General features: G+C 43.6%; 1 long non-coding RNA gene across 1 annotated transcript in view; it reads right to left on the bottom strand.

The window, feature by feature from the left end:
- Positions 1 to 23,154, bottom strand: part of LOC133280995 (uncharacterized) — a 42,850-nt gene that overhangs the window by 5,899 nt on the left and 13,797 nt on the right. Inside the window, exon 5 of the long non-coding RNA XR_009747336.1 lies at positions 5,658 to 5,719. This is a non-coding gene — a long non-coding RNA (uncharacterized LOC133280995). The remainder of the gene's footprint in view (positions 1 to 5,657; positions 5,720 to 23,154) is intronic.

Below are 23,154 nucleotides of genomic sequence, written 5' to 3'. Positions count from 1 at the left end.
AACCACAAGATCATCCTTCAGGCCTAGGACACCAACAGAATCTTTAACTCTCGCACTGGAAGATCCTGAAGCATTTTCAGTAGTTGTTTTGCAGCAGAGGTGGCCTCCAACCTTGGACAAGAACTGATCTGAGTGCCCAGGGCTCCAAGAGAGACAGAGTTTGGGACCTGTCTGTTGGATGAGAGCCTACACTTTATAATATCTGATTTGGGCATTTCACACCCCCAACGTGACATAGCACTCCACATATTTCTGCCCCAGCTGTGCTATGACAGTTTGCTGGGATCCAAAAATGGAGATTTTTCCAGATACAGTAACTTACTGAGAGTGTCCCTTGCCACCCCTTCCCTATACAACCTCAAACGGGGGGGAAATGAAACAACCAGAGCTTTGGGGATACCGTAAAGTAGTGAGTAAAATTGTAAAATCACTTGGAAAGAGAATATTTAAGCACAAAACAAGTTTTCTTGGAGAAGATTTGCAGGGAGGAAGAAGGGAGGTTTTCTACTGTGTAAAATATTGCTTTTCAGTATGAAAATACTGTAACCCCATTTCCCTTCAACACAGAACCAGCCAGAAAATAAAAGGAAACATGTTGATCATCATAGCAAGAGTGATGGCTAGGAGGGAAAGAAGGAGGGATGAGAAACATGTGTCTACATGCTCAGTACCAAAGCAAGGAGACTTGAAGCAAAGTAGATGTATATCTGAGAGGAGCCCGTCTTACTGGAAAGGGTGAACATGACCCTGATGGCCTCTTGTCCATCTCCTCTTTGGCCTGAGACTAGAAAAGGGACAAGTGGAACAAATGGGGTCACAGCTTAGCACTTATCATAGAGCCACCTAATAGGGAAAAAAAACCTGCCTCTTTCAGTCTTAACTGACTTAAAGAGAAATCGTTCCACCACTTCAGCTTTTTTGGCTGCATGTCCCCTTAGAACAGAGTGCAGTGAGCATTTTATCTCATCTCCATTTTCTAAATCTAGGTCACCTCAATCCGTGGCTGTGCTGCTAGTGATATGTCTATGATTTGCCACAGCCCTGGCTCGAAGGAACTCATCAGCAACTTAGGAAATGCTAAATGGCAAGCAGCATCTAGCAAATGGAGGAGGATTGATTGTTATAACCCAGTTTCTGCACAGTTACTGAAGGAGATGGATCACCCACCTTTGTAGGCTCACTCAAGGAGGAAAGCCTCAGGGCCCACAACCAAAAGCCAACGGATCTTCAGCTGCTGGACACAGCAACAGGAAACTGCATCATTCGTGACCCCCATGCTATTCCAGTATGGCAACAAAACATTTGCCTCCAGTAAGAGGAAACAGGGATGGAACAGACTGAGAAAGCTGTTCATGCACTGCTGTCTAGCTTTCTGGAGGTATCCTCATGTCTCTGAGATACTTGCAGACCTAAGACCAGCATAATTGAAGCCTCACAGGTCAAGAAATGGAGCCTTTTTCCTTTCCTCGCTCATGTGGGACTGCTCCATGAAAAGGCCTAATGGATGAACCTGTAGGAGATGGTCTTCTTTGTCATAGCAGTGTCTATTGCTGCAGACTGAAAGAGGGAGAAGTACTTTCAGACCTGCTTTAGATTAGGAAGAGACAGGAGAAATAAAAAGAGCATCTGACACCAAAATAAAACTATTTTGGTCACTGCCATCTCCCTTATTCTAAATGAAGCAATTGTGAGCTACGTTTGTTTTGCATTCATAATTAGCAGACAGAACAGATGGCAAAGGCGTCACTTAAAGCCACACGTCCGACAAAATAACCCAGGCTGCCAGTGCAATTTTTCTCTAGGAACAAGGAATACTTTCCCCTCTTCTTCCCATTGAAACATATCCCAAAGAAATGAGGCCAGCAAATGTTTGCATCAAGTAGGGGATTCACCGCAAAAAGGAACCCATTGTGTTGTGGAGTGTGTTGATTACTGGCTGAGTGAGGAAGAAAAGGGCAATAGCGAATGGATTGCTAAGAGAACAAAAAATAGGAATGGAAACTAGTGATACATTGCCAGCAATATAACAAGGGGCTCAAATAAACATATACTCTCTCCTCCCTTCGGTCTTGTGGTTCAGGCATAGGCTGGAACTCAGGACATCTGTGTTTCATTTAAAAGACAGCTGAATAGGAGGATCTTTATCAGTGAAGGTATCTGGTGTTCCACACCCATACCTGACAACTTTTGTATTAAATACATTTATCCTCTCAATACCTACTTCCACTTAAGGATACTGGAATACTCACTAAGAAACAAGAAAGGCACAAAGTTTAACGCATCAACCACTTCATGAGGACAGTTCTATGGCCAAGAGAGACTATTTCACTAGAAAACTAGAGTGTAAAACGCACGTGTGGCACTTCTATCCTGTTTCCTCTGCCACAAACACAGGCAAGGAATGAGATAAAACAACCCAAAACTACATACTACTTGCTGAAAGCATTGAAATGCTGACCCTTGGTCTATTAGACGGACTGTGTTTGGCACGTGACATCCAGAATGCAGGCATGTGAACATCTCAGAGGAAGAACTCCTTTAGGCAATCTCTCCTGAGAGCCCATCTCGTGTCACCAAGTCCCTTTGTTAGGTTCTCAACCTCCTACAAAGCCCAACACTTTAATCATGCTGAATATCCCTGCCTGTTGGAAACAGGAGAGACAGATACAAATATAGTTTTGTTCCTTTTATAGCCTTGTGAGGTCCTTCGACAGCCTTGCTGATGGACTACAAGAGGATTTTGGCACACCGTTCTCTGAGTACTATGGATAAGCTGTTCCTAGCATGCATGGCTGAGCAGTATCAGGACACAGACTGATGAGCAATATAATAAACATCATGAGCCTTGCCTCACTCCTACTGCAAATGCGCTAGTAATCATGAGCTTCCATAGCTACTGCAGTCTCTAAACCTTTCTGATGCTATTAAGATGCTAATAATTGTGAGTCTTGTCCAGCTATCACAGCCACAGGCCTCCTCTCTCAGATACTGCAAATGTGCTAATAATTGTATGCCTCAATAGCTACTGCAGCGCAGAACTCTGCTTTCTCTGATGTTGTAAATACACTAATAACAATGATGCTCAATACTCCTTTAGCCTGCTCAGCTGATCCTCAGCAGAACAATGCCTAGAGAAAGAGCATAGATCTCTGCAAAAGAGCACAGGCTTAGGGAAAAAGGATAGGTGCCTAGGAAAGAGCACAGACCTAAAGAAAGAGAGTTAAGTCCCTAGAAGTGCATGTAACCTAGGACAGAGCTCAGCAGGACCCAGCGTGCTGGAAGATGGAGCACAGCTCCCTGTTATGCTGCCTATGGCACTCACCTAGCAAAGGGGAAGCCTGGGCTCCCATCCCTGCTTCCAGGACTATGTATACATTCTGCATTAAACAGTCAGCAATTAAAATGCACAAACAGTCCTCCAAGCTGTGATCTCAATATAAATAGTCACTGACATAAAACAATTCACTAGTCAAATCATTAGTACAATCACTGGAGGAGGTAGGAAGGTGAATACCCGCCTTAAGACGTAGCCTCTGTCAATACTTAGTTATTCATGCAAACTGGAACAGCGTTGGAGGCTGGAGCTTGGCACACGTTCCTGCACGCTGGATGTGGTTCAAATTTCCTTAAGGTAGGGGGAGGTAATTGAACCGGGGTGTCCCACATCTGAGGTGACCACATGAACTCCTTGATGAAAGGAAGGTGCTCCTGAGACTGCTGCTGCTTTTGCTGCTGCCTACTACTCTTCCTTCACCTGGTCAAATCCAGCCTTTAAAGCTCTGCATTTTGCTATGTGAAAGCTCAAGAAAGACATATTCTGTTAAGCATGGGGGGAAAATGGTGTGGGGGTAGAAGACTCCCCTTTTTGGGGAAGGAAATGTAGATTTTTTCCCCCATAACTCCCCGATTCTGTCACTGATCTCCTTTACTCCCCCTGCCTAAAAATAGCCCATTATTCACACAGATTAATCCCACTGAAGCCAAGGGTAGTTATAAGATTTCTGAAACCTTGGTACACTTCTAATTTGGGTGCCAATAAATTCAGCAGATTAACAGGTGTCAACATATTCATGCACAGGGTTTAATAAATGTCAAAGGCATTTGGACCCGGAATTCAACAGTAGCAGAACAAAGCTGGTATGCTTATTGTAAGCATGAACACAAGTTATTCATCAGTTCACAAGCCATCTTATCATGCTATCTACACCCAGATGTGTTATTCACTATGTTACACCATAGGCATATGTGTGTTCAATATTTAATCTGCAATAGCACTTGGGGACATCAATTAGATGTGCTATACTTTTAGAGCATACTTAAATAGAGAAGGAGAGAGGGATTAATCTTAATGCAAAGAGAGGTATTTCAAATCTCTAAAGGTGAAGCCCTTTATAAGTGGATTGATTGGGTCAATTCACCGTTTTCTACAATGCTGCTGTAAGTCTTATGCATTGTCTGTTATGTGGCATCTGACCATTTCTTCATGGTGGGAACTTTACCTGGTGTGTATAATACCTCCTTCTTCCACAGCGTTAACTTTTGCCCATAGGCAAGATTCTCACAAGTGCCACAAAGTATGCAGTTACCTCATTCTTACTGTCTAATCATAATTTCAAGAGGATGAGGTAACCAATCTCAACACCAATAAACTTATTATCATTGTTCAGCCCAATTTTCCTCCTTTCTTTTCATTTATTCAATTAAACCTATTCACATCTATGGTCTAGCATTAATGCTATGCATTTATGGCACTTTGAATAATGATTCCCACAGTGGGAGGCAGTTCTGAACTCCATCTTGAATTCAAGTCTCCTGCTGGAAAGACACTAACTTGAGATGAGATGTCTGCAGGCAGCTCATGAAGAAGGGACATGTACTATTAGCAGTGCAGAGGTTCCTGGTAACATCTGGCTACAAAAAGCACCTTCATGGCATAAGTCAGGTAGGCTAGAAGTCTCCCAGATGTGCTTTTTCTTTCTAAGCTTGAGCAAACTAGGCTGAGATACCTTAAAAATGCCCAAGCAATTCCCACAGCCTCTTGAAAATCCAGTTTTCTATTGATTTTTGCATTGCTGAGCATGCCACAAAGCCTCAGAACCGTGTGTTACCAGTGACTTTTGACAATGAGACTGTGATATTGCTTGGGGCTTGCAAAATACAGATAAGTGAGTGCCCTGCTTCCGACATTAAGGCATACTTCTTGATAACAAGTTTAAGATTCTTTTGGCTTTCTTTCATCCTGTTGCTATCACTTCTTGCCCCAGTTTCTCAGGGGGGCAGAACTCAAATGCATTCAGACGTACCCATGCCGTAATATATAAAATAATAATAGGTTAAGTAGATAAAGGCTTTCCATCTTAGGGCAGAGAAAAGTATTAGTTAATTAATAATCAAGTTGGCATTAACTTATCTTTTGGCACCTACAATAAAACGTAAATCTAGAATGAGCAGTAGGGGGGAACAATGAAATTAGAAGCCAACAATAGTTTGGTAAATGGATGACAAAATCCAAATGTTCTGCCTCACTGCTGCTAAATTAAGCACAGTGTTATCAGTGCAAAGATTAAAAAAGGAGAGATTTTCCTCTGAACCTTAAGTCACACTTCTTAGCTGCACCGAACATGACAGCACTAGTGAAGACAAGAGAATTCACTCACCCTGAAAATGAGTGGAAATAGAAAAGGATCTGTTCAGTTCTTGATTTCCCCAAACAGGAGTTCTATAGAGTAGAAGAAGAAAGAAGGACATTAGTTTATTGTACGCAGCAAACAAAGAACTGATCCAGCACACCCCCTCCTAGGCACCATCCAGTCCACCTTCACCTTGCTTCGCCTTCAGCCGCTTCCCCCTGTGAGGCACTAGGCAGGGGATTGTAGCCAACCTGCCCTTTCTTTGATACTTCCAAGTAGCAAGTGCTGTACTGAGATCCTGCCTTTGGCTGAGTATTGTCCTGAGAATTGTTTTAGTGTGAAAAGGATGAGAAAGATTGTTTTCCCACCTTCCATCAGAGGCGCTCAGCTGCTGAACGGAGAGGAAAGATCCTCATAATAAGCTGCCTCTTCTCCAATTGATTTTGTTTAGCTTCCTTTTCAGTAAAACTCACTCGGAGAGAGGTCGCTTTCGTATACACATGCGTAATACTCAACGTATGCACCAATTTTAGTATTAAGGGATGTGCATGATACCTCTACCTACAGCCGAACTCTATAATATATACACACTATATTTTTATAGTATTATTAATTACTATTAATTATTACTATTACAGCAGATCATAAACTCAAGTCAAAATAGACCCAAAGCCCATCCAAGCCAAACCACCTCTGCTATAGACATTCTCTGAGATTGTGGACCCCAGTTCCTCATCCATTAAGGCAAGACAGAAAGCACTGCTCTAGCTTCTAGTGCTGTGGGGTGCCTGAGTACTATAGACCCAGAAGTTTTCTAGGCACTAAGATGGAGAGATATGCTTTGATGCTCTTGGGCTCAAAAGACAGATCTGCTCTAATGGCTTCTGGATTAAATAGGTAATCCTAGTCTTTACTATTGATCCATTCTTGGTAAAATCACTTAATCAACCTCTATCACCATCTATTTCTCAGTTAAACTTGATGATACAGTCCCCTCGGAAGAAAAATTGTGAAAACAATTAATGTTTTGTAAAAGGCTGTTAAAAGAGAAATATCACATCTGTCACTTTCACCCCAAAGCCAGATGAGAACCAGCAAGGGAAATGATTATACCCATTAAGGGAAGTGATTATACACATTTCTTGCAAAGATACAATTCATAAACATTCAGTTAGTTCCATGTCAAACATTTTGCAACCACCTGTGGGTGTTTATTTGATCAAAGTAAGCATGCTCCTTCCTGCCCAAGCACAGGCAAATCACCTCCTGGTAAAGGAGACAGTAGGATGGATGTGCGCACTGCTCCTCCAGCAAGCTATTTTATTACCAAATGAACTGTGAATATGGGAAAGTAGAAAGACATCCTTAAACTATCTTTGCACCTGCCTTTAATTCAACATGTCCTAAACTCCATTTGCTTACAAGAGTCTCCCAGGAATCCTGCTCTCCTGAGTCTATAAACCCACTGTTGCCAGAAGGAATAAAGGCACCTGACCCAAGGCAGCTCCGACAGCTGTGTGACACCTGGGGAAATCATGGTATTCCACAAAGCCAGCTTCCTAGATGAAAATCAATGTACTTCTAATCAGCAGGGCAACTTAGCCCACAGCTTCTAACCCAACTGAAAACTTACTACTTCTGTAGATCCATCTATTACCCTTTATATTCTCTTCCCTTCTGTTTCCCTTTTGCCACCAACATGATAAGAAATCCAGCAATTCAGTTCTAATCAAATGCACAAAACCCACCAAGGCCTGGTCTTAGCCACATCAAAGTCCATTCAGAGGCTACATTTTCCCCCAGCTTGTCCAGCCACAGTGGCTCACACATTCACAGTGAGGAGAGGTAAAATGTTTCTGGATCTCTAAAGCAAGGGATGATTTTTTCCCATTGACTCTTGCATTCATTAATTTCATTTCAAGAATGAAGTCAGCCTTTCTTGTTCTTTTTCTTGTTAATGTGGCTGGTTATTTGACGAGTGAAGCATTAGATTTGCGAGTTGTTCTGCAAGCCAAAACATGCTCCCTTTCATTCATAACACTGAGCTGCTCTGCGTTAAACAGCCGATTATCATGAATGAAGTGGGTGTAACTTCCTTGAAATCCTCCAAAGACCTGTCAAAGCAGAGCTACTGCAGCTCAGTTTTCTCCTTGAAGCGTACAGATCATTGGTTTAATTGTTCCACACTGATCTTGAAATATGCTTTCTTGGTTCAAAGCGTTAGGCGGTATCACTTTTTGGAGGAGGAAAAGGGAAGGGTGGAGAATGGTGCCTCAGGATAAGAAAGAGAAGTGGGTATATGTCTCAACCATCAAATTTAGATTTTCTTTTGGAATCTAAATTGAGCTTCATCCATTTAAAAGTGTGTCAGACAAAACCTCACAAATCAAAGCCCTGGCCTGTTTTGCATGGATAATCAAGAGCCTCTGGCTCTTTTTGTAAGTGGAAATGCTTAACCCTAAAGAGAAGAGGACTGATGTTACGGTTAAAGTGCTGGCCAGTGATTTAGAAAGTTTCAATTTGACTCCAGGTCTGCCATTCTCCATTCCATTTCAAACCTTTTGGTGCTATCCCAGTGTTATCACCTTTAGGTAGGAACCTGCTGATTGGTATTTATGAACTGCAGAGGCCTTTGAGCCTGAAGACTGAAAGACTGCACATACAGTAATAAATGTCTATGAACCTGTTTAATATAAAGATCTTTCCAAGGATGGCCATTATATTTAATAAAAAGACCTGCAGCGTCTCAGCTCTTTCTCTTATCACACACCAATGGATGGATTTGGCCAGTAACTAATTGTGATAGCACCACTGACTTTGGCACACCCACTAAATACTCTTCCCTGTGAGGGTGCTGAGGCGCTGGCACAGGGTGCCCAGAGAAGCTGTGGCTGCCCCATCCCTGGCAGTGTTCAAGGCCAGGTTGGATGGGGCTTGGAGCAAGCTGCTCTCGTGGAAGGTGTCTCTGCCTGTGGCAGGGGGTTGGAACTGGATGAGCTTTAAGGTCCCTTCCAACCCAAACCAATCTGGGATTCTGTGAAATATCTGACCCATATCTGATTTCTTGCCTAACATTTTTAAAGCAAGCTAATGTTGACTACGGGAAGCTCAGTAAGGAAAACCATGAGCAATAACACACTTCACAAGGGTTAGTTTTGGGAAACACTAGGGGGAAAGCGGCACCAGTGAAAGCTATTCAAATCTTTGTATTTCAGCTCAGATTTTCTGCTAGGTTTCATTCTCTCACCCACAACTGAAACAACAACAAATCTTGATGGTAGCTACACGACAACAGTTTTTACACATCTCTTAGCAGCTATAACACTAACAAAGGCTGGTGCTTTTGGAAGAAAACCCTAAATATTTGTCCAGCATTTTGGGAACCTCAACCTTAGTAACACATTGCAGCCAGCTCCAGAGACAGTGCTGCTTCCAACCTGCTCCTGCTTCCTTTATCACCTCCCTGCAATGAGGCGATACCCACCTGGCAGCATTCACATGTGATTGGAGACTGTACTGTAATGCTGCCCCCTCTCCTTAGGGCTCCAGTGATGCAAACTAAAGGTGCCCACAGCAGGGCAGGTACTCTACCAGCTCGCCTCTGTAGAAACCCACATCTCTTCCTTGCTTATCAGCAAATGGAAATCACAGGACCATATCCCGAGGGATTATTCTGCTCCCATTAAAGTGAGCAAGAATTTGCCACAGGTTTAAAAAGCAGCAAGAGCTGGCTGACACACAAGCAGGTCTGACAGGTTGCATTTTCCTTCTCATTACTATTACAGGCATGAAGATTCATTTCTATTTATCTTTAGCTGGCATTCGGTCCTGGACTTAGACTGCATCTGTGGTTGCATTGCTGTGAAATGTATCACTACTTATGACTCACGCTGCAAAGGACATATTTGTAAACTGACCCACCATTGACAAAATCCTCTCTTTCTTCATTTGTAGGAGGCGAGATGAGGCATAGGTTCCTCGTCTGATTCATTTCCTGAGGAAATTTTTACTCTCTGCATCTCTTTCAGTCCTTATTCAGTCAGAGAGGAGTGAAGTGATTAATACAAGATCCAGGCTTGACACCGAGTGCAAGGAGGATTCATTCAAATTCTTTTAAAATCAGCGCTTAATTAATTGCTCAGAAAAACAGCCCATTGCCAAAAATGTGTGGGGTTGTTTTCTGCCTTTTCTTTCCTTTTTCTTTCCTTTTTTTTTTTTTAGTCTTTCCCACTTGAGAAAGCTTTTCCAGTTGAGAAACTAATTACAGGCAACGGCACACAGCAAAATGCACGAAAAGACAAATCTGGCACCTTTTGAAACCAACCCCTTCGGAAGGAAGAATTAGCAACCTGGACAGAGCTCCAGGCAACTCCAGCTCTCCTGCGGCTGGGGCTCGAGCTAATTCACTTACAGCCAGCTTTGGTCCTTTCTCACAGCACTGCGGCAATCCTAGCAGAGCTGGATATCTAACGCCTCTGAGAAACACAGAACAATGATCAGACCATTAAAATTGCCAGAAAGAAAAAGATAACACAAAGAGAGCCCTGAGGAAGCTGCAGTAAGTTTTCTTGACAATTTTTATCTACTTGATTATTCATACCAAGGCAGTACTAACCAAGTCCAGATCGGGATGGGGTTGTGAACAATCCCTGGGGCTTGGAAGGCTGTGCAGAACTTGGCACTCGGGATCAGGCTCATTTCTCCGTCCTATTAGGGTGGACAATATTAGCCTACATGATGAGGGAGGGAAATGAGTGTGTCCTTTCCCTTCGTTTCTTCTCTCTCTCTCCCTCTCTCTTTCTCCACGTTCTTCTCCTCTTGTCTTTTTCCCTGCGAGCACTGAATGATGGGATTTTTGACATCAGAGGAAAGTCATCCCTTCTCCACTCCCCCAGCTCCTGTCCGCTTCCTCCTTAGACACGTCTGTTCGTTTGCATACTATATCCCCACTCAAAGAACGGGATCAGCTGATCCGACCACAGCTTCATTTAACTAAGCATCCTAAATCCTGCCCAAAGTAGACCAGACTGACTGGTTCATTCACCCTGGCAGCCTGCTTCCAACAAGCCTTTAAAGTACATTTTGTAACTGTTACATAGCTGGCACGGACTATAGCAAAGTCATTGTTTAGTCAAGGTAAAGTGACCTCTATTTACTTAGACAACTCAGCTGTCTGCAGGGAATAACTGGATTTGAGAGAAGTGAAAACTTGCTGGGAAAGTTTCACTTTGGCCGTGCTGATGGCTACTACAATAAGCTGAATGTTTGGTCAGTTCATGCCCTTTCTCCTGCAGTTTCTTCAGCCCTTTGATTTATTATCTGCAACTAGACAGCAAATGTCCCCATCCAATTTCAGCGAGTCTTTGGCAAGCCAAAGACAGATAAGAGATTTGTTCAAAGAAGGATGTTTTCTGATCCCAAATAAATACCCTGTTGATTATCGTAAGATGCCAGGCACCTGCTATAAGCTGTTTATTCACGTATTATAGAATAGCATTAATTCAATCAGGTCTTTTTCCATATGCAGCTTCTCATTTCCCCCTCACATAACTCCCGGCATCAGTGCAGGAGGGCAAGTTAATTCCAGCTGCACTTGAGGGGACGGTGACCAGGACTGAGTGCAGGGTCAGGATAAGGGCTGGTGTGAGCCGAGCACCACCCCAGGAACCGCGTATGCAGTGACTCAGGCATGACTCTGAGTCACGGCGCTTCTCCTGCTTCCTCCTTTCTGCGGGGGGGCGGAGGTAGGAATTTCCTGCTGGCCCGTCCTTGTAAATCACAACGTCCTGTTGCAGCGATGCTGGGAGGGTCAGTGAGTGGGAGAACTGGAGCCAGTGGCCGGTCCACCTGCTCTGGAGAAGAAGAGATGGGGCATACTGCCCCACTTAAACGCGTACACATCACGTATCGCAGCAGGAACCAGGGTCACCTTGCTCTTCATCTTGCAGAACAGCCCTAATGCCTTCAGATACCTAACAGCTTTATCCATCCAGCAATCCAAGAACCCAGTTATCCTCTTACAAACGAATGACACTGATATAACCCAGGTAATTTCTCTGCCTTTCTTCAAGTCAGCACAAAAAGGAAGAGGAGAATCAAGTCCTGAATGTCTACATAGCATCCCCTAAACCTACGAATTTGAAGGTGAAACCCAAGATGTTTGGTAGAGGTTCTGGGACAAATAGAACCATTAAACACCACCCTGTGAAAGTCTTCCCAGTTGTCCTTCAAAACAGCTGAACTAATTACAATTGCAGCTGGAAGAATTTCACTACCACCAAAGAACTCAAGCCCATGGATGAGCTGTGCCATGATAACCCTGAGAAAAGCCAATGTATAACTGTGAGAAAATGGGCCATGCATAATTAGGAAAGGAAGAAAATACATTAGCCTTGTGAAGACTGATCCAGAATAGCTCTAACCTATCTACTGGTGAAAATCAGTGTTTGGAGTAAGAAACTGAATGATGGTAGAGAGAGATGCTGTCAGAGCTGGTACTACACAGAATTTCTGCTCATAATCCAGGGATGGTGAGGCAGGAACAAGTCTACCTTACACCAGATGCATGTGCAGGAGAGAAAATGAGCTCAGTACCCCATGTCAGTTGTTCTTTCAGGCTCTACACAAAGAACTGGACTGACAGCCAGCACTGATTTACTCCACAGGCTCACCTGCTGCACACCCATATTGTACAGTGTTTAATCAATTTATGTAGAGTAACTGTGAAGTACCACACAGTGACAAATAATACTACACAATAACGTTAATAGCACCTACCACAACAGGATTATGTCCTTTCAATTGTTCTGGTGTAGTTATATGACCCACCACCAAGTGTGGGCAGAGTGGGTGGGACTTTTCAACCTCTCTGTATATATTTTCAGTCATGCACCTTTACACTAGTCTAATTTCATCCTTTCTAGAGCTAACTTCACTCTACCTATCGCCAGGAAAAGTATCACAATGTTCAGCCAATGGAGACACAAATGCACATGCATGTAGGGAGATCACCACTTCAGACCAGGACTGTTAAAAGCACTTTATGACACAGCATTAGAGTCAAACCTGAATGGATTCTGGCACATTCTTTTAAAAGACTATGTTTTCTTGAGGGAGATCAAATGGCTCCAATCTGAATTTCACATCTGGGAGATGACAGCTCTTGGAGCATCTTTTGGAGCATATCGTATCTGGGTATCAAAGACTTCTACAACAAATTTTCATGAGAGCTCTTCTGTCTACAATAGATGTATAACCAAACGCAGTGACAAGGAAACGAAAGCTAAGTAGACCTGACCAAAAATAAGACACTCATTTTTAACAGCCAAAGGCAATTAACCCCTGGAAGCGCTTCTGAAGGACAGTGGATGGTTTGCCATCACTCAGCCTTTTAAACTCAAGGATAGATATTTTTTATCCAGACAGATGCAGTTCAGACAGGGAAACCTTATGGCCAGCACGGCACAGAAGGTCAGAGCAGACCCTGATGAGAATCCTGGCTGACTCCATAACCTCCCCAGCCGTTTACCTACTGACTCCCCAGCGCTGTTCTTGCAGCACATAGCCTTGTTGTTCAGCCAGTCTGTTTCCCCACGGATGACCAGACCTGACCCTGCTTAGATTACAAAAGCTAAAGGGTTCAGAAGTGAGGAAAACAGGAAATCCAAACAGTGAAAATCTCAGCAATAACGTTTCCCAACAAAGACCTTCAGATCTCACTCTCAGCCAACAGCTGTCTTCATGACGTCCGAAAAGGACGATGTTTAGCATGGTGTACACTGTCTTTCTGCCATTTATTTCCACCCTGTTTATTTTCCTATACTGTGACATTTTCCTCCTTGTTAAAGTCTTGGTCATAAATGAGGGTGCTAATCCAGATCTAAAATAACATACATGAGCACACCTACTCCATACGCTTCAATTACATTGGGCTCACAGGATAGAATTCTCCCTGCAGAAAACCAAACCAATACCTGCGCACCACTTAAATTCCCCTTTGGGTCACAAAACAGGATTGAATGCTGCAGAGCCTTTTAATTTCAAGCAAACTGAAATGAGATGACCTGTAGCTCAATTTATTGCACCACAAAGTCTGGGGCTGCGAAGCAACTCAAGCCATTACCCTGTGGGAGAGCGTGAGCCAAAGCTGAAGAGTGAGGAAAGCTTAATTTTGAAGGAAAATGTCATGTTTGCTTGCTTTACTGTTTGTGCACTTGAAAACTTACGCAGATTTCCTGACTTAACCTCATATACATGCAAACCACAAGTATGGCTGTGATATATCCCTGTGAGGCCCAATTTGTGGGTGGCATAAACTGGTGTAGCTCCTAAGCCATTGGGCCATAAGTGAAGACCTTTCATAGGTCTTTACAAAGCCCATTAGAGGAACTTAAGGAGGTTGAAGAGGCATTTGAAGGTGTGGTTGTTTTGCACTCAAATTTCAAATTTCAGCCAATTTTAGGTGAAATTTCACTTTTCTCGGCGGCAGTGCAGGCAGGGCAGGTTTTTGCCATTGCACTGCCATCTAGTGATGCGACTTGGCAAGGAGAATAGCCAGCAAAAGATGGCTGACCACCAGCAAGTGCCTGAGTCAAGTTCTGAGAGGATGGTCCAAAGCTAAATTAAACTCAATTAAACAAAAATAATTGCACAAGGAACACCCAGTGGTGGCCCTCAACCATCTATGGCAAAGAGAAGCATTATGCTACATAAGATAACAAAACGCTTACAATAGAAGGGGTTGTGAAGAAGCTCATCCGTTATCTGGCTGTTATCCATGGTAGGGGACAATCAGAACACGCAAGTTTGCAACTACAAGTCTCAAAGTCCATCTGCTCAGTAACAGAAGCTGCTACTGCTCTACCAATTTATAACTGCCAGGCTTACTTCAAGCAAAGCCTGCACAGACACAAGAGCAACACCTGCAAGAGCTTCAATGCCTTTGGCTATGTTTCTTCCAGCTTTAGTGGATGTGCTCCTCAGTATAACTCCCTACTGCATTCAGTATCAGATCATCTGGGCCAAATTTACTCTCTCTGTAACTGATTTCAGTGGTTTCCATTTTGACAGCCTCTATCCACAGCCATTGCTATGGTCAATCACCACCCAAAAAGGATTCACTAAGCAAGAACATCATACCGCTTGCAGAAAATCCCCCTTATAACCCCCATGCTCAAGGACTGGACACAGCAAAATTAAGGCTTAAACATACGAACCTAAAATGAACTGACCTTTACGAGTTGAAATCCCAGTCCTAATGTTTTACTCATCTTGAGGATATTTGTCCTCAGTGGTATGTGTGTCAGAGGGCGTGAAAGTGAGAGTGTCTTGAGGTTAACAATTGTTCATACTCATAGTGGATGAATCATATGATAACACCACAGCAACATCCTGTATAATTGTTGGGAGCCTCTATTTCTGGCAGTGTGTCCCTTGTCTGCCTCATGAGCAAATGTTATTTGTGCTTTACTATATAAAACCAAAACCAAACAAAATTATACAATAGGACACTATTCTGCAGGCACTAGCCAAAATCACAAGTGCCTAATTGGGCCTTCAGTTACCCACCTCAGTGATGAATTGTGTGATGAAGTTAATAAGGCTGAGATGGATATCTCTGTTCTTCATCTGATTACTACATGAGCAACTCTCCACATGTGAGGAACAATATTTGTGTTTCCTTAGCCACAATTGAACTCTGTGGGACTATCACATACGTAAAGATCTGGGACATTGCTTGTGAAGCAGTGGGTGCTAAGGGAACAAGCATTGTATAGCAGGTCAGAAGATTTATGTTTTCCTTCTGGATGACTACAAGCAAGTCACTCCCCCCTTTTCTCCCTTTTGTCTCTTCAGACCTCCAGCCTGCAGGCTTCACTGCTCTGCGAGCAACAGATATGTGCCAAGAATACACCAAACACCCAATCTAAACACAGCCCTACCTGTGGAAAGCAAAACACAACTCAGCAGGCAATACCAGGGCATCCCAGCAAGTCCTGAGATGCAAGCAAAATACTAAGTAGTTATGCCACCCATAGCCCAAAAAGGCACCACTCCAGCTTGTATCCCCTGTGTTGGCTTTTCAAACACCTCACTACATCCTAAACACCAGGGGCTGCGCAGATAACATACGTGGCTCCTTTGGGGCACATATATGGCTGGTGTCATGCATTCCTCTGTTGGGAAACATTTGCTGTAGGCACTCTTGTAATACGCACACTTAGGGCAGAGGCCAGCTCTTGTTTGTGTTCGTAAGGTGATGGCAGGATTTTGGCTGTGGTTTGAGACTCCGGTTCCGAAGCGCTAACGCAACACAATGCACTGACAGCCATCATTAATGCTTTATCCGCAATCACCGAAGCTTCACTGGGGGAAAAATCAGGCTAATGGTGCAGCAACATTTTTACACGGAATAAAACTTACTTTCAGTGTTTTAACCACACCTCACAGCAGAAATTTACAGGATATTCCCGCTAATAAGAATGAGACTTTTAAAACAATCTAGGGGATTTGCCACACGTCTTCCATTAAAACTAAAATACCCTTGACTGCTTTATGCTCTCTTGAGATTCCTTTTAAGAAATTCTATTTAAAATGAACATAGAAGTGGGCCAGTATTAGAGTGGATCTGAAACCCTTTTCATTGCAGTGGAAGCAGATGGGAATCTGTCCATGTGCAGCACCCGAAAGGCACTGCTCCGTGTTCTGAAGAGACTTTATACTGTTTGTGTCCAAGGAAAAAACAAACAAGCAAACTAAAATCAAACAAACAAGCAAATGAGAGCAGCAGAAAGGCTTCATGAGGTCATGTTTACTATTCTGGCTTCAAATCTTGGGATCATTTGCTGACATTTCGCTGCTTTCAAATCCCAAGCCTTCGTGTGAACCTCGGTCTAACACAACACCACGTTCAGACACCACCTCCCTGGGCCAAGGGTTTCAACCAGCCCCTCGCTGCAAGACCATTCCTTGCTATAAAGTAAGGAAAAATCCCTTCAAACACAGAAAATATCTCCACTGCTGCCTCCTCATTTCCTGGCTGCAGCTGAGACCGGAAATAGCTACATTTCCTGAGCAAGGCCGTTCTCCAGGGAATGTCAGTCCGTCTGCAGCGAGCAACGACTGGATACTAGGGCTGGACTACGGCGTCTCAGAGGACTTTAGATCTGAGCTGGAACACCAGCATTAATACTTAGCTAGGGACACCTAGGAAGATAAGGAGGTGGAAGGGAGGGAAAGAGGGAGCTATAAGGGGCAAAACAAGATGGGAATATAAAAATGTCCTTAAGGAAAAAAGGCATGTAAAAAGAAAGAGAGACAGAGGAGAGCATTATCAACAGCTGGAGTCTGTGCTCAGTGAAATCAGATGTAATTCCACAGCCCCCTGCATTTTAAAAGAGGGTCTCCGCAGCCTGTGTCCTGTATATAGGGTACCTATTTGGTCCTGATTACTCTGAAGTGGGTGTTTTCCTGCAAAGCAGAGTCACGTTCAACAAGCAAAGCAATTTATTAAGGCAACATAAAGGCTTGGTTTTAGTAGAGTGGGAAGAGATTTAATACCCCAGAGGGAGGTGGGGGGAAAGATGGATGAACGCAGATTACTTCTGAGAAACTCTGCAAATAGGTGGAGCAATTCACAATCCAATAAACCCCTGAGGGAAAGCCGTATCCTTCCTTCCCGCACTGGAAATCCATTGTTCCTTGGTGCTTTGCGGCCAGGCAAGTCTAATTATCCAGAGAAGTGTAAAGTCCAAAAGAGTCCATATACCTTTCAGGTAGTCATCTTAGATTGCTCTTGTCAATGGAGAAGCTAAACAGGATTTCAGGGTTTTTACCACATTGTCTTTGCAATGTCTAAGGGAAAAGAGTGCTCCTGGTTACAGAAGCTGAGAGGCAGCTTGAGTCCTGTTCATCTTTAAGCTGTACCCATCTAAAACCTGGGTTTCAGTTCTCGTTTTCTACGTACTTTACACCACAAAGAAAGAGAAACAGACACCTGTAGGGGCAAATCAACCAGCCCTCAAGCATTTCCAGTAGGGAAATGACAGACACTACCAGTTATTCCCTTGAGTAGTAGCTTGGTCTAGAGACAGCTAGATTTTAGATGACTGAATTTAATCGAGAGAAATCACAGAGGGGCAATTTAAGGAATAATAATGATAATAATAACAACAAATAGACTCACACACACATATATAAGGGCCTAACTCCCACTGTAATTAAATAGTAACCTCAAAAAAAGGCTGTCAGTGACCCAAGACCACTAAATAAGTTTGTAGCTGCAAACAGTGAACACCTGAGCGCCGGTCCCTGAAGAAGCAGGCTTGGACTTGACCTCAGCATCATCCTACAAAGAGGACATCAGCTGATAAAACTGTGCTGTGTTTCATTGTTGGAAGTATCAGCAAGACCAGTACTTAACCCAGTGAATCTGCTGAGCCTTCACAATTTCTACCCACAAAACATCTTTGCTTTGGTAATTATCAATCACCCTTATGCAGAAAGGTTCCTCCAATTTTTTTAACTACTCAATCCTTTGAGAGACAGATGAATTTTAATGATTTAGATTATTAACCTAAAGGTTGATCCAGACTGGGAGGAACAGAATAATTTGTTTAATCATTATTATTATTTATAATTATTTAACATAAGGGAGAAAAATATCACCTTAAATGTCATCGTGATGCTTTTTAATTGCCTCAGATGAAATTCAGAATAATCATTACTCTGTAAATGTATACAGATCTAATTTTAAATACCCTAAGATGCTGGATATTTATCTGGAAAATGCAAAGAATGCATATTCATGACTGGATAGGGAGTCAGAAAGACAGAAAAGAATTGATCAATCATTTATTGAAAATTAATTCTTTTCCCAACTCACAACTGGGCTGAAATTTAACATGAAGCAGAAAAATAAGCTGAGCCAGGTAATTTTTCTCAGTCATTCATTCAAGGACTTTAGTGCATGTCCTTTATGAGGAGGCATGTTTTATTGATGCATGAGAACATACTTTTGTGTGGCTATAATTTGTAATACCTGTGTTGTGGAATTGGTACCTCCCAGTCCACCCTATTCATTCCTGCAGGGAGCAAGGGTCTGGGATCAGTTTATAGCCTTGGTTCTCCTACAGAGAGGCAGTCTCCAAGGGCACACTGTGGTACCCAGCACCATCGTAAAGATGCACTCCCTGACAGCATCTCTCCACTTGAAAGAATAGCCTTCTTACTGACAGGAAACCTTCTACATTAAATAACAACTAAACAAAAGGAAGAGATAGCAAGTTCCCCTGGAAATTAGTAAAGGATCCAATGGGTCCAGTGCAAGGTGAGAGGGTAATGGGCTTCACTACAGAAAAGCCCCTGGTTTTGCAGGAGTTCCTGTAGGTACCCTACGCTTCGCCCTTTTCTGCCTCATTCACACTTCATTTTCCAAAGCCCTTTTGTTTTCTAAGCCGAGTTAGATCAAGGCCTCCCCATTTCCCATCACATACATGTCTCCATGCCCCTGCTGCTGCTATCAGAGCTGGGGCACAGGCACTCCGAGTGCCTCGTCTGGGGGAAACATTTGCATTTTCATTGGCACAGGTACAGCATTCAGAATTCTTTCAGGCCAGGCCAATTAAAACAAGCCGAAAACTGCTGAGTGAAGCAGTTTCAGCACGGATCTGCTTACATTCCCCCTCTGAGAAAAGCAGGGGGCCCACTTTCTGTAACTCTCTCCCTCTCTGCACAGCGTGGGCTTTGCTTCCCCCCCAACCCCCCCCTTTTTCTTTTCTTTTTAAGGTGGAATAACTTGTGCCCTTTACACAGGGGCTCTAAGAGATGGATGGCAGGACTTGGGAATGCGGCTTCATTTTAAAACCAGTGCCCAGTCTGTAATACCAATGTGAAGCATGGGAAAAAAGAAGGAAAAACACCGAGCCCAAACCTGGTAACCCTCCACAGCTTAACACACTTTCCCTCCTTCACAACCCTTGCATGGTATTTGCTTAAAAAGGAATAGAGCCACATAATTAGCAATCGCTTGAAGCCTAAGGCTTTTCTACCACCACAGAGACTATTCAATGCGTACTGGCTCTACTAACACAGTCTTATTACTCTTGGGTTTCTTTTTGGACAGCCTCTTTCAAAGCTCGGATGTGTTTTAAATGCATACTGACAGGTTAAAAGATACCATTTTTATACCCCTGAGAAAAAAAAATAAATCCCCTCATCCTACTCGTGCTGTTTTAGTTTGGATTGGGGATCCTCAAGGTGTGAGGTTCTGGGAGCAATGAACCATCTCAGAGAGACCCAGGGAAGGAAGGACATGTGCTTCCAAAGTTGGGTTTCTGCTTACACCCGTTGTCCGGGAAGGCTGGCTAATGGCAGCAGCCTCACTAGACACAGTGGCCACTCTTCCAAACATCTGCATGCCAGGACTCAACGTTAAACAGCTACCACAGAGAAAACACCTGCAAACGCCTTTGCATCAATCTGGGAGGGAAAAAAAAAAACCCAAACAGGGTAATCCAGCAGAACAATCCACAGCACATGGATTTGCATTTGTTTTCATCTCTGAGAATGAGGCTGTGTCAGTCTTACACTGGGGCTGAATTGATGTGAAACATGTATTGCATGTAAAATTCAGATCCATTTAGAGTTGATCTGGATTTCAAACAACCGCAGGACCCAGAGGAATCTGAATCCAAATTTCTTTCTACCCACTTCCACTTAAAATGATCTCACCTTGACAAAGCAGCACTGAGTTTATACAGCACACAATACAGTTCCCATCAGTGCCTGTACACCCAGGAGTTGCTACAGTACTACTAGAAGCTAAGTCATAATGCAAATTGACACATAACCTGCTCACCTAATCATCACCGCATTACTAATATGTTCATAGGAGAAGCAGAGTAGAAACAAAACAGGTGACATCTGGAGTAAACAGTGAAAGGTTTGAGACAACAGAAATACCAGATTTCTTAGATCATCCCTCAGAGAAGACAAATCTCTTCTGTTCTTTTCTTTGCCTTCAGAGCCCTGTTCTAGGAACAAGCTGGCCCAAGGGACTAAGAAACTGGGACACCCTGACTATTCTGGATCAAAATCCTTTTCTATTTCAAAGGCTGCCAGGATGCCCTCTTCAGTGACCTCAACTCATCACCTGCTACACAGGTGACTACAAAGGCCATTTATTGATTTAATTAGGGCAGACAAAGAAAAGACATAATCAATCCCTGAAGTCCCTGGAACATGCCATGAGCATCCTGTGATCCCTGCTCTGCCTCTCTGGAGAACGTGGGATTATTGATCTTTCAAAGCGTGAGCAGATCCCCAACTTTCATAATAATGGATAACAATATCTGATGTTCACATGGCAACTTTTATGTTGGAGGGTCCCAAAGCACTTGAAAAGACCCACAGCCACACACATCTCCCTCCTGTCCTGCTCTACAGCTCCACCTTCACAATGCTCTCTCTTCTCGAATAACCTGCAGGTCGAAATAACTCCATCCCTTTGTCCCAAAGCAGTAATGGTTTGTATTTTTTAGAGCTCTCTCTTACTTCCTTTCCCTCACCAAAGAACCTCATCTAGTCTCCATTTTGATCCATTTCTCCACAGAAAAAGCAAACAGTAACAAGCAAATGTGTATTAAAATGTCCCCCGTGCAGAGAACTCCTCTCAAGGCGTAAGGAAGGACTGGACTGAATAAGTGGTCCTCAGTGGAAATCCAGGTAGCGCAAAAAGGAATATAAAGGAAACATTTGCAACCAAGCTATTTTGGAGGGTCAAGGTTACCACCCAGCTGGGACACTTGGCTTTCTCGAGACACTTCCTAAGGGCATAACCCATGCTGGCATTCCACCAGTTGTGCCCTACTGCTTATCCTTTCTTCCTGGCCCACAGTGGAACAGAAACAACCAAAAAAAGAGGGGATCAGGAAACACTCACTTGGTCATGTCCTGAGCAATTCCCAAGATGCGAATGAGCCCAGGCTTCCTGCTGTCCCCTCAAATATGTTATTTTCCACTCCCACCTTTCTTCCTCCCACTTATCTCCCTCCCCCCCTTGCCTTCTGAGGCTGACTGAGTCAACTAGTGCAGATTAGATGCCAAGCAATGCAGTCTCTGTACAAAGATTCAACTCCCACAGACAGACTAGAGAGATAAAAACAGTCTGGTCAAACACTGTCCAGAGACAGCACAGGGAGAGCTGGGCTCCCAGCGGCTCTGGCTGGGTGATGTCTTGAACTGGTGACACTCCAGCAACTGAACTGCTAGCACTAGAGGCATAAGCATGCCTTTTTCTGCTGCCTATGCTTCAATACAAATGAAATGGGTCACATTTTCCGAAGTACCCACTCTCTGGAGACAAGATCGACTGATGGAAACCCTTATTCAGACATCAAAGACCTGCTGCACAGAGGTGTAATGCAACAGTCTTCCTTTTCACTCCAACCACTTCGCTGGGGCCAGGCACTCCCTGGCAGGTAATGACAAACACTATGCCAGGTACAGGAATGCTCGCATTCCCTGGCTGTTGATATAGTTGTATGCAAACACACCTTTATCCAGGGGTAGATACACAAATCCATTTCCCCTGCCATTGAAGGGTATTCATTTCTACAATGCAAAATGAAGCCAACTTAACAATGAACATGCACAGTGCACAAAGCCACGGTTAGTGTTAGTGTATCTATCTGAACCCACGCAGAGAATCTGTGCAAGTTTGGAAGGTAATGTCCCACAGGAAACGTGGACAGAGCCTACCTCTGCGAAACCTGCTGTAACACCACATACTGTGGGTAGGCAGACCTGCCAATCTGCAGTCGTGCCGTTCAGTCTACCCTTGCAATGCTCTCCTAGCATTTCAAACAGTGCTGTTTCTCCCTTGAATGATACACACAACATCGTGGCATTTGTCAGGGTAAACAGCTCAGTGGCAAAGTGCCTGTCCCATCTGTGAACCTCTAAATGACCCTGAATGCAGAGGTACAGAAAAGCTTTCCACGTTCATTTGGTCTCTCTCTGGTTACATGATAAGAAATGAAGTTGACACAGCAATATAAACATTATTACTGACAACGTTAAGATAGACAGTGGGTACAGGTCAGGCCACGGTATCCAGGGGATACTCTATAACAGTAGCTGTCATATTTATCTCTGGTGTCTTCAGAGCCAGTTTTAGTAGTCAGAGACAGAGCACACAAAAGGACTATTCAGTGCAATCCATGGTCTGAAATAAAACAGATGCGTTGTGGAAGTTTGCAAACTCCCCAGCACAGAAGGTTGGCAGATCTCCGCTCCGTAACGAGGGCCCATCTTCTTGGCAGCATCAGGAGCCCTTCCGTAGCCCTGGTGCCAGTGGTACTGCTCATGCTGTTTAGACGAAGGACAGTCTGGAGGACAAAGCACTTAGCTTGGCAGTTAACAGGGATGCAGAACTAAACCTCAGCTCAGAGGCCACCCGAGCTTTTAAACACTTCCACCAATTTTGGCTGGTAAGGTTTCTTCTAATTTTTCCTCTATTCTGGCA

Source organism: Pezoporus flaviventris, unplaced genomic scaffold (assembly GCF_033815535.1).
Source record: "Pezoporus flaviventris isolate CSIRO_AGI_PZ_B2104156 unplaced genomic scaffold, CSIRO_AGI_Pfla_v1 ptg000093l, whole genome shotgun sequence".
Classification (NCBI taxonomy): domain Eukaryota; kingdom Metazoa; phylum Chordata; class Aves; order Psittaciformes; family Psittacidae; genus Pezoporus; species Pezoporus flaviventris.
Note: the sequence above shows the minus strand (reverse complement) of the source record. Positions and strands in the feature narration are given on the sequence as shown.